At 41.4% G+C, this 12,569-nt stretch overlaps 1 long non-coding RNA gene across 2 annotated transcripts; it reads left to right on the forward strand.

The window, feature by feature from the left end:
* The first annotated feature begins 359 nt into the window (after nt 1–359).
* LOC145638864 (uncharacterized) lies at nt 360–12,228 on the forward strand. 2 transcript variants are annotated; one of them, XR_014114721.1, is made up of 9 exons: nt 360–491; nt 651–732; nt 893–962; nt 1,047–1,433; nt 1,509–2,316; nt 3,524–3,570; nt 4,345–4,500; nt 11,269–11,376; nt 11,655–12,228. It is a non-coding gene; the product is annotated as an uncharacterized LOC145638864 (long non-coding RNA). The 2 variants fall into 2 exon arrangements; XR_014114720.1 differs by lacking the exons at nt 11,269–11,376; nt 11,655–12,228 and adding an exon at nt 4,619–5,137 and having other exon boundaries at nt 893–1,433.
* The last annotated feature ends 341 nt before the right edge of the window (nt 12,229–12,569 follow it).

Genomic DNA, 12,569 nt, shown 5'->3' on the forward strand with positions numbered 1-12,569 from the left:
TTTATTTTGATATTAGGAATTTTATCTAATATTCTAAAACTAATATAATAACATTTTTAATCACATAAATATGAAAAATATTTTTTGAAAAACAAATACTGACAAACCGTGCATCGCACGGGCTTCATCTAGTTAATCTTATTGAACAATCAAGCCTTCATTCTCTCTTTGTACCACTCTATTACGGATATATTTTCCGAATATTTGATAGAGTTTGTTTTGGTAAATATGTTTATCTTTGTGATTGTTTTGGTAGATATGTTTATCTTTATCATTCGAAAGGAACAGTGACTTCCCGATTTTGCCCCCCCTTTTTTTTTTCGAAATTGCCCTTCTGCTTTTGGCTCTTTCTTTTTCCCCCTTTTTCTGCTTGCCATTACCTTCCGTTTTCCTTTGAACTGAACCTTCTCACTCCATATTTCCTTTATCTCATTCTCCTCCATTGAAGGAACTTTTATGCTTTCCTCTCCATTATCGATGCAGCTTGCGAGGTAATTTGTTTTTCAATAATTTCTTGAATATCTGCGTTAATTAGGGTAATAATGTGAGATTAATTAGGTCTAGAATTGGGTTATTTTTGCCATGCATGCGTACAATAATCCGAATAATTTCTTTGTATTCGGTTTTGTGTGTTTTGATTTTCTCTGAAGGTTGAGGAATATGAAAAGGTTGAAGAAGAAGTAAAGGAAGAAGTAACGAATGATGAAAATGATTCAATAATGGCGGAAAAAGGTTCGAATTCGGATTTAGTCCCCTTTTTTTTTGTTTGGATTTATGTTTATTTAGTCCTGATTTCCTCTCTATTCGTTTCAAAAAACATTCTAATTAGTTGTTTAATCTGCATGCAAATACCTGTTTCTGGGTTTTGATTTGGGATTACGGGTTGTTGTAGGGTGAGGCGTGTATGAATGCTCAAGCAATCAAGAAATTTGTGGAGAAGAATAAAAAATCGGCGGCTAAATGTGTGAATTTAGCGATTCAGTGTTCGATTATTCATGCCCTTTCAAATGTGAGATGCATTGATTTGGAATTACGGGTTGTTGTAGGGTGAGACGTGTATTAGTGTTCGATTACTACATGCATCATTGTGAGGTGCTTTAGAGACTATCAGTGTGATTTTGAGAGACTTGTGAGATCTATGTCTACTCAACCAGGAGAATATTTGCCATTGGGCCCAAGCTCGACAACGGTTTTATCAGTTGGAGGAACAGGTTGAAAGAGAAATACCTTTAAAGTTTTACCTCATCTTGTAAGTGTGTGTTATGAATTTTTCAGTGTGATTTTTTAATCCTGGCGAACTGGAATTTGGTACTTAATAACTTCAGTTTTGGCTTTAATCTTGTTGGGATGTTGGCGGATAGAAAGCCATCTCTTACAGCAATTAATATGAAGAAAGTTATTGTAAAGCTGCTCTGAGGCATCATCCTAATAAGGTTTGAGCCTTCGCATTGCTGTTTCAGTTGTCATATTTGTATTGCTTGCAATTAACATGAAATTTGCTAATACAGACTCGTCGGTTATTGCTAGAGCCGAAAGTGGAGATGATGGCCTCTGGAATTGCTTAGCTTTGTATAACCAAGGGTTTGCTTAGCTTTGTATATTTACTTACTTATTTTTCCCGTTTTCATGAACAATAAGCTTTTATTCGTTTGGGTTTGCCAAACTTTTGCTTTTGTTTTATGGGTCTTGCTTATTTTCAAAAAATATTATGTTCTTATTTGTGCTATGATATGATGAATAGAGATTAATAATTTTTTTATCGAGATTATGTTTAGTTTCCGCAATATATTTGTGAATGTTGGTTCGATTGGAAAAACTGAAAAATGTTTTTCTTATCTTTTCTTTTCCCATAATTTAACTTGTACATCTTCTTGTTTGCGCTTTCCAGCCCGGTTTCAAGGCAGTAGAGAACAGGAATGAGGTTTTGATAACTAGAAATTATATTGAAATATACTAGGAATACCCCTGCACAAATTCTTGCAGTATTGCTGAGAGAAAAGTGAGTTTTTGATGAACTCTTATCGTGCTGCAAGAGATGAAGGCAGGGGTGAACCTGATTTGTTAACCTGTGATCAACCTTCAAAGTTTGTGATGCGTAAATCTTAATTTCAAGTGCGTAAATCTTAATTTCAAGTTTTATGCAGCTCTTTTCTTAACTTTATTAAGATGGTCTTATGTGAGTTCAATGGGACTATTGCTTGTTGAATGTTATTCTCATATTCTCTTACTACACAGCCGGTACTGGAGGTGCTGGTCCAACAGTATTGTCGACAAGCTTTTTACTTCTCGGAGAAGGGGTTTTTGCCTACAACAAAGGTTACTTTCTTCCATTTTGTTACCCTATTTTGTTTTACTTGGTTACTTAATTATTAGCATTCATCAAAGGTGGTTAGAATTTCTAAAATTATAAAGATTAAGGGGCCGTTTGGTTCGCACAAGGGAATCAGAATGGAATGAACAAAGGGAAAGGAGAAGAATGGAATGAAAATACCCTATTTTTGCTTTGTTGTTTGTTTTTAAAACGAAGGGAATCATTCCCCCACCACACCACCACCACCACAACCACCACACATTTCATCAATTTTTCACTTCCCACCATTTCCAGCCACCGCCACACCTCCTCCACCACTCGCCGCCCTTCGTCGCACCTCCCCCTCCCCTCGCCACGCCAGCCCCGATCTCCCCTCCCCCGAAAAAAACCAGCCGAAGATCATGTAATATGCGAGAGAAGTGCGCAAGCATTCAATAGCAGAATCGCGATCCTCTAGAGTGCCTCTTCTCAACAACTCAATAAATTTCTTCAAAATGAAAAACAATAATCAAAATCAATCAAAAATTCCAACAAAAACCTAACAATTTGAGAGAGAGAGGAAGAAGAAGGAGAGAAAGTAGAAGAGTCTTCGTTGTCGAAGAAGAGGTTTTCGGATTTGGCGAATTCGATGACGAGAGAATCCAAAGCTTCCCAGTTTAATGGCGATGAATCCATGGCGTCTGTGTGTGGTTTTTGCGGGGCTAGGGGTGGTTTTTGCGGGGGAGGGAGGTGCAGCGGTGGTCGGGGGAGGCTCGGCGGTGGTTAGGGTAGGGGCGGCGGTGGTTTGGGCTGATTTTCCGGTGGTTTTGGTAGGTGTGAAGGTGGTGATGTGGTGGTGTGAAGGTGGGTAGGGAATGGGAATGGGAAAGTCTAGGGGGGTGGGGAATGGAGTTGGAAGGATTTGGGGTAATGAGAAGGGTAAAGGGAATGATTAAAAGTGTAAAACAAACATCAACAAAGGAAATCGAGCCAGTTGATTCCCATTCCCTTTCCCGATTACCCCCAACCAAACGGTCCCTAAGAGAAATGTGGGTATATTCAGAATTTCTAAAATTATAAATGAATTGATAGTAGAGACTTAAGGGTTTCTTCACTATTTCTGTAATGGTTAGAATCAATGGCCCTGTAAGTTCTCTCTCCTTTCACTCTCATCAATTCTATGAATTTATTGATTTTTTGATATATTTGGTGCTGAATTTCTCCCTTTTATAGGATTCAAAAGGTCTAAAGATGAGAAATCATGCATTTCATCAATACCAGTAAGTTCCAACCTTCAGAATGTAGAGAAATTAAATGCAAAAGTGTTGTTTTGAATTTGATTTTTAAGTATTTATTATTGTAGAATTATTATCGTTATTGTCAATATATAGTATGAATTTTAGTTAGGAGATAACAATATTCAAAATTTTAGTTTATATTATATTGCTATAGTATGAATTTTTTTGTTCGTATTAATCATAATGCAGCTTCTCATGAAGGAAAATTAGTCATTGTTAGGTAACCAACGATATTGTGAAGTCTTTATCACTAAACAGTTATCAGAATTTATAGCATGGTGATACATAAGATAGTTTTGCCTCACTTTAAGTAGTAGTTTTTGTTGTGTACTCTGATCATTCATTTTTTCCCATCATTATAATTTGATCATCCAGAATTCCCTTTTGACAGACTATATGAGTGATTTTATTGATATTTATAGTGAGTAATTTTATGTGATATTTGGAGCCTTATGATAATTAAATCAACTAAGAGTCATATACTGTACTAAAATCATTTAAAATGCAGATTTCTGATTGTATCAGAATTAAAGGCGTGGTTTTTATAAATGAGTGACACACAGATTAGTGGTGGGCAATAAATTTTAAAAGACTAAGAAAATACAGCAATTTGCATTGATCTCTAAAACATACTTGCATTGTCTTCCATTTTTTCAATCCTTCTGTGTGTATCTTGCTGTGGTTAATAGTAATGATGTGATGATGTATTGCGTCAATGATCAGTACTTGAGCTAATCAATCCTTTACTATTTGCAGTAACAATGTAGCTTGGCACAATGCTATGTCTCAAACTCAGAAGGCTTCAGGGAAAGACTGTTAGAATTGCACTAATTATTGATCTGAACAAGATTAGGGCAGCATGTAGTAACATTGATGGAAGAGAGCACATGGAGAATCTGCTTCTGTTGAAAGGTATAAAAAAATTAGTGTTAGCTCAGAATGACTACCATACACTTGCCACTTGGTTACAGGAAACTAGAAACTAGCTGACTGTCATTTGTTCACCTCTACATCTATGGTGTACTTGCAGGTTCTGTGAATCTGTGGTGTTTATAGTTGAGGGCTATCATTCACTGCCATTCAGCCCCTTACTATCCTCTTTCGAAAGATATTGTTATACAAGGACAACATCATGTGTCACGAACCCAAGTAATCCGGATCTCAACATGGGTCAACCTTCGATTAAGGTCTATGCAAGAAGAAGGAAAGTCAATCAACCAGGGCTACAACAGGGGACTCCACACTTTGACAACTCCAAATGAGAAGATGACAAAAGTAATTAAAGATAAGAGAAGGAAAGGAAGGCAACTAGTTTCTTTGTGCTTTATCTATGTTTTTCTTAATTTAGCTTAAGTAATCACATGTATCCTTAAGGTCAACCTGACCACCTTAGATAAATATGGTAGCATTAGCAAGGTAGAGGGTATCCAGAAAATTGAGTGAAAAACACAAGTGAGAGTTGTAGCCTCAAGCTACTGAGAGATTCATAACCTCAAGTTATGCTTATCCCCTGTACTTCGAATATTAGCAATTAATCAATCAAGCTTTCCTTCTTACATAATCAGTGTTAATTACAATTATCGTGCTAAATACAACAGTAGGAATCAGTCCATAACAAACTTGGTATCAGAGCAGGCACGGTCATGGCAGCTAACACCGAGCAACGGCTGAGCGCGGTGGAGGAGATATTGACTGGCCTTAAGGCGCAATTGACTTCTATAGAAGAGAAATTGCAGCCAAGAGGAGAAGGAGATGTGGCTGCAACCGTCAAAACGGCCCTAGAGGAGGAACGAAAGAAGACAGAGGAAGTGGTGACGGCCGCCACCACACGTCTGGAGGGTCGCATCGACCGCTTCAGGCAAGACATCGACACTCAGGGAGCAATTGACCGAGCAAATTTCGCCAAACTCCAACAAGAAATGGAGAAAATCAAACAAGCCCAACCACGACAACCATTGAAACCTCCGTTCATTCCGATTGTCGACGAGAATAGCCCGCGACCGGAGTCAGAACATGTACGAACTACGAACGAGGAAAGGCCGTTTGAGGAGGAGGAGTGGCACCCCCCTGAACCCGGCGGATGGCGCGGCGGTGGATGGAGAGGGGGCGGAGATCTCGGTGGCGGGGGAAACCGATGGAAACATCGGAAGCTGGAGATACCCACTTTCGACGGAGCCGAACCAGACAGTTGGGTAATTCGAGCGGAGAGGTACTTTGAGGTCTACCAATTGACCGAAAAGGAGAAAATGGAGGCTTCGGTGGTGGCCATGGATGGAGCGGCATTGAAATGGTTTTTATGGGAACAAAAACGCCGGTCCTTCTATGGGTGGCCGGACCTCAAGCAAAAACTTTTGAGTGAGTTTAGGTCGTCCCATTCCGGGTCCCTACACGAGCAATGGCTGGCCGTGCAACAAGAGGGAGGTACGGTGATGGAGTATCGGCGACGGTTCATAGAAATGGCGGCTCCGCTAGAGGATGTGCCGGAAAGCCTAATGTTGGGGCAATTTATCAATGGCTTAAGGAGGGATATCAAGGCGGAGCTAAGGTTGTTAAACCCACCGAGCTTAGAGAAAGCTATGGAGGTAGCTGGGAGGATTGAAGAGCGTAACCGATTTCAACAAGAAAAGAAGGGAACTGGAGGGTGGAAAGGTGGACCTTATGTGGGTGGGCCAAGCAACAGCCCAACAGAGAAAAATGGAGGAGGTTCTGGGCTCATAAAGACATATGGGCTGCCAAGTAGTTTGGGCCCAAAAACGTGGCCTAAGGCCCCTGAAATGTCTCAAGGCTCCGTTAACCAAGTTCCACCCAGCACCGTGACTGGCAGTAAGGCAATTGGGTCGACTCGACGGTTAACCGATTCGGAAGTTCAAGAAAGACGAGCAAAGGGGCTTTGTTTCCGGTGTGACGAAAGGTGGGGAGTGGGACACCGTTGTAAACGGAAGGAGCTCACACTCATGATCGCCGGAGACGAGGAAGGAGGGAAAGAGGATAATGAAGTATTTGTAGCGGAGGAGGAGTTAGAAGGCAATGAGTCCGCCATTGGAGTGACCTTATGTTCAGTTGTGGGAATTTCAAACCCGAAAACCATGAAGCTTGGAGGTGAAATAAGGGGGCGCCGCGTGGTGGTTATGATCGACCCGGGGGCCACCCATAACTTCATCTCGGCCCCGCTAGTGACGGAGTTGAAGTTGGAGATGACCGAGAAGGGAGAGTTTGATGTAGCTCTCGGGAATGGAGATACGGTGAGGGGGCGTGGGGTGTGCAAGGGGGTAGTGATCAAGCTAGATGGAGGAGTAGCCATTACCGAGGATTTCTTGCCATTAACCTTGGGCAATACCGAAGTGATTCTTGGAGTACAATGGTTGGAAAAATTGGGTTCGGTAGTCACAAATTGGAAAACCCACGTCATGAAATTTTCCGTCGCCAGAGTTCCGGTGGTGTTAGTAGGTGATCCCACCCTTGAGAAGTCCCAAGTATCCTTGAAGGCAATGGTGAGAAGTTTGGGCAAAGAGAAGTGTGGGCTGCTAATGGAAGTCAACAAAATTGAAAAAGAGGAGGCCCAAACCACTAGGCCCATACCAGAATTTCTTGAAGGCCTCATCTCCAAATATCAGAATGTGTTTCATATGCCCATGGGACTTCCTCCCCAACGTGAGCATGAGCATGCTATTACACTTAAGGAGGGTAGCAACCCCATAAGTGTACGACCCTACCGCTATCCTCAAGTCCAAAAGGATGAGATTGAGAAGCTCATATTAGGCCTTCCACGAGTCCTTTCTCTAGCCCGGTTTTGCTTGTTAAGAAAAAGGATGGGTCTTGGCGGTTTTGTGTGGATTATAGGGCGTTAAACAAGGAGACGGTGCCGGATAAATATCCTATTCCGGTGATTGACGAGCTTCTTGATGAGATCCATGGAGCTAGAATTTTTTCCAAGCTCGATTTAAAATCGGGTTACCATCAAATCCGAGTTAAATCCGAAGACGTGCCCAAGACCGCTTTTCGCACCCATGAGGGCCACTACGAGTTCTTGGTGATGCCATTTGGGCTCACTAACGCTCCGGCCACCTTTCAATCCTTAATGAATGAAATTTTCCGTCCCTTCTTACGGAAATTTGTCTTAGTCTTTTTTGACGATATTTTGGTTTATAGCAAGAATGAAAGTGAACATGTGCATCACTTGGAGGAGGTGTTTGAAAAATTGACATTAAACAAGCTTTATGCCAATCTTAAGAAATGTGATTTCGGGCAAGAACAAGTAGCCTACTTGGGCCATATAATTTCTTGCCATGGTGTTGCAATGGACAATGAGAAGGTGCAAGCCATCTTGAATTGGGCCTGCCCAAGAAATCTGAGGGAGCTTAGAGGCTTCTTAGGGCTAACGGGCTACTATAGAAAGTTTGTGGCCCAATATGCCTTGATAGCTAGTCCACTCACAGCCCAGCTCAAAAAAGATTGCTATGGGTGGACCGAAGAAGCCACTCAAGCTTTTAGGCGGCTCAAGGAGGCTATGGTGACCGCTCCGGTGCTAGCCATGCCGGATTTCAAGAAGGAGTTCGTTGTTGAGGCCGACGCCTCGGGTTATGGGCTAGGGGCGGTTCTAATGCAATTGGGCCGACCCATAGCTTATTATAGCAAGATGTTGGGAGTGCGAGCCCAAGCCAAGTCCATTTACGAGAAGGAACTCATGGCAATTTGTTTGGCCATAGTTCGTTGGAAACATTATTTGATGGGTCGACACTTTGTGGTGAGAACCGACCAACAAAGCCTCCGGCATATTACGCAACAAAGAGAAGTTGGTGGTGAATATCAAAAGTGGCTACGGAAACTAGTCGGGTTTGACTTTGAGGTCCAATACAAACCCGGTGCCTCAAATCGGGTTGCCGATGCCTTGTCTCGGATTGGAAGGGAAATGGGCCAGACGGTTCCTGAGGCCCAAGTTGCTGCCATGTTGACTTCTAGTTGTGTTGAATGGGCTGATTTAGAAAAAGAGTTAGAAGCAGATGTGGGTCTGGGCCACATTAAAAAAGGGCTTTTAGGAGGAGATGGGCCAAGTGGATTCTCCTTGGAAGGAAATAGGCTGCTATACAAGAATAGAATCGTGATACCCAAAACTTCACGATTCATTCCTAAGTTACTCGGGGAGTATCACGCCACTCCCATCGGTGGTCACGATGGCGAAGTAAAGACTTATCTCCGCCTAGCCGCTGACTGGTATTGGCAGGGGATGAGGAAACAAGTTGGGGACTTTGTGCGTAAGTGTGAGGTATGTCAACGGAGTAAGGTGGCCCAACAACACCCTCTCGGCCTCCTTCAACCGCTTCCAATTCCGACGGCAATTTGGGAAGATATCTCCATGGACTTCGTGGAAGGGTTGCCATTATCTAAGGGCATTGATTCAGTGCTAGTAGTGATGGATCGGTTGTCCAAGTATAGCCATTTTATAGGGCTTAAACACCCCTTTAATGCGTTGAAAGTGGCGGATTACTTCATCAAGGAGGTGGTGCGCCTCCACGGGTTTCCTTCCTCCATTGTGTCCGACCGTGATCGTGTGTTCATGAGTATATTCTGGAGAGAGCTATTTCGACTTCAAGGAACGCAACTCCAACGGAGCACCGCATACCATCCACAATCCGATGGTCAGACAGAAATAGTGAACAAAGGGCTTGAGGTTTATCTCCGGTGTTTCGTAGCAGGACAGCCTAAGCAATGGGCAAGGTGGTTGGCGTGGGCGGAATACTCCTATAACACATCACCCCACACGTCAACCAAGATGACCCCCTTTAAGGTGGTCTATGGCCGAGAACCACCGAAGCTTTGGCGTTTGGGAGCTGGCCAGACACCAGTCAGCAGCCTCGAGGAAGGGCTGCGCGAAAGGGATTTTGTGTTGGATGAATTGAGGGTAAATTTGATACATGCGCAACAATTGATGAAGGAATATGCTGATCGACGAAGGACAGATGCGGAATTTGATGTTGGGGAAGCAGTATATTTGAAACTCCGCCCTTATCGCCAGAAATCATTGGCGCAACGACCCTTTCAGAAGTTAATGGCAAGATACTACGGGCCGTATGTGGTGGTACAGAGGATTGGAAGGGTGGCGTACAAATTGGATCTGCCGTCTTCTTGCAAACTTCACCCGGTGTTTCATATCTCACAACTGAAACGCGCAGTGGGGAACGCTCCGATTAATCCGGTCATACCGGAGCAATTGAACGAAGAGCTCGAATTGGTTGTTGAACCCGAGTCAATTAAGGAAGTCAGAGAGGTCAGCGCTAGAAAGGGTGGAGGATTCGAAGTTCTAGTCCAATGGAAGGGGCTGCCGGAGTTCGAAGCTACATGGGAGGATGGCGACGCCATAAATCATCGATTCCCCGACTTCCACCTTGAGGACAAGGTGAGTCTTTTGGGGCGGGGTATTGTCACGAACCCAAGTAATCCGGATCTCAACACGGGTCAACCTTCGATTAAGGTCTATGCAAGAAGAAGGAAAGTCAATCAACCAGGGCTACAACAGGGGACTCCACACTTTGACAACTCCAAATGAGAAGATGACAAAAGTAATTAAAGATCAGAGAAGGAAAGGAAGGCAACTAGTTTCTTTGTGCTTTATCTATGTTTTTCTTAATTTAGCTTAAGTAATCACATATATCCTTAAGGTCAGCCTGACCACCTTAGATAAATATGGTAGCATTAGCAAGGTAGAGGGTATCCAGAAAATTGAGTGAAAAACACAAGTGAGAGTTGTAGCCTCAAGCTACTGAGAGATTCATAACCTCAAGTTATGCTTATCCCCTGTACTTCGAATATTAGCAATTAATCAATCAAGCTTTCCTTCTTACATAATCAGTGTTAATTAAAATTATCGTGCTAAATACAACAGTAGGAATCAGTCCATAACATCATGCACACAGGGTTTTCCTTATAAATATCGAGGTTGATTGATATAGTATTATTGTTGATTTGAAGTCTTGAATGCCACATTTTGAAAAGATATATGGTAACCTCTGTATAAATTGAGTTGTATTCTTGAATGAGCTGACATGACAATATATGAACTAACTGTTCAGTTGTACTTAACAAAGTTACGATAACTGATTTAAACATAGTGAATTATATTGGAAGCGCTTTGAATTATGCTATAGAATTGCTGTAAAAAGATAAAAAGCCTTTTAGTTGGTTAACAACATTATTTACTTAAGGAATGCAATGTTGTTATTACATGCAGTGATTTTTTTTTAACTAATACATATAGTGATTAAGAAAGACAACTGCAATTAGAATTATTAACAATTAATTTGGCCAAACTGAAGAACAGCTCTGAATGAAGCATTAAGCTAATTCAAAAAACTGGGAAAGCAGCTTATATTGATGTCTTGGTGTGTCTCACATATGGCAGGCGTTCTGTGCACGAAGTAGCTAAAGATTCTATCAGCTATTCATGAAGCAGCTTAACTAATTATATAGTCAGTCCTGAATTCCAAAAATTCATTGTATTCAATAATTAATTTCTTATAAATCTTGTTTTGGGTTATCCAATTTTGTTTCAGTGGGATATGGTAAATAGGTTGTATCTTGAATTATTTGGTTAGAGTTGTTTGAAGTATAGCTTTACAGTTTCATTTACTGTGTTCAATGGATAAAATTTATTCAAAGGTCTTATGGCAGTATGCTGTGTCTCAGTTGCATCCAGGCGCTCTTTATCTTTTAGGTGGTGTGTACCTATCAGGGGACTGTGTGAGGCAAGACACGGGATCTGCTATGTGGTGTTTTCACAGAGCAGCAGAGAAGGTAAGTGAAGCTGATTTTGATGCTCATTTCTATTTGGAAGTGGATATATGGTGCTTAGAGAATTAGAGTTGCTGCAGTAAGTATATTAGTAAATATGCTAAGTCATATCAGAGAAATTTATTGAGTTTAATTGAGAAGTTAGTGGTAAGCATCTGTGTTGGTAGCAGTTTCTTATGCAAATATTTTTAGATGTCTGTAATTGTTTCAGTTTTTAAGTTAAAAGATGGTTTTGCTTTTGAACTGTTCATTCCTGCTAACAGTCAAAGTTGATTTCATAGGAGCTTCCTTAATGTTTCTGCGTGCTTCAATAATGGAGAGGAAAGCATAAAAGTTCCTTCAATGGAGGAGAATGAGATAAAGGAAAGATGGAGTGAGAAGTTTCGGTTCAAAGGAAAGAGAAAGGTAATGGCAAGCAGAAAAGGGGGAAAAAGAAAGAGTCGACACGTGCTACAGCGACCAATAACCATACCATCCATAACCTTTGTTTTTGATGGCATGGACTTGACATTGGACCAAGACAACTTCCTACTCCGTAGTACTTCCACCAGCATCGCATGCCTCGCAATGGCGGCTGCCCCGAAAAACCCCAACTCTGCCCTCAATATCATTGCCAACATGCAGCAACAGAACCACAGGGTTGTCTATGATGTCCCTAACAAAAGGATTGGCATTTCTCGTGAAACTTGTAGTTAGAATTTTTAATTTTTTGTTAAGGATGTTGGGAGTGTTAAGTTAAAGCTTGTTCATTCCCTGAGATAAAACATAATGTATTAGTATAAGTGATGTTATAAATTATGTCTTGGAAGTAATCCTTTTTTACTAAGATAGTCCATTATTTGAAAAGTGACAATTTCGTTAATTAATAATTAATAAAGGGATAGTTTTTTTTTTTTTTTTTTTTTTTTTTTTTTTTTTTTTTTTTTTTTTTTGACAAGAAGACCTAAAAAAGAAAAAACACACTAAAACTAGAAGGTCCAACTAAGTAATTGTCGACGACGAGCCTGAGCAGCCAACCAGTGAGCAGGGGCAACCCACTGACGAGGAACCTTGCGAAGTTTGCAGATAGAGAATTGCAAGACAGAAAGCCGAATCTCGTAAAGCAACCAGTGACAAGAAATATCTCCGTCACCACCATCTCGCAGAAGAGAAAAAAGATTCGAACAACCAGAGTAGATAAGAAGACGACGAAAGCC

This window comes from Chenopodium album, chromosome 7, assembly GCF_948465745.1.
Source record: "Chenopodium album chromosome 7, dcCheAlbu1.1, whole genome shotgun sequence".
In the NCBI taxonomy this organism is placed as follows: Eukaryota; Viridiplantae; Streptophyta; class Magnoliopsida; order Caryophyllales; family Amaranthaceae; genus Chenopodium; species Chenopodium album.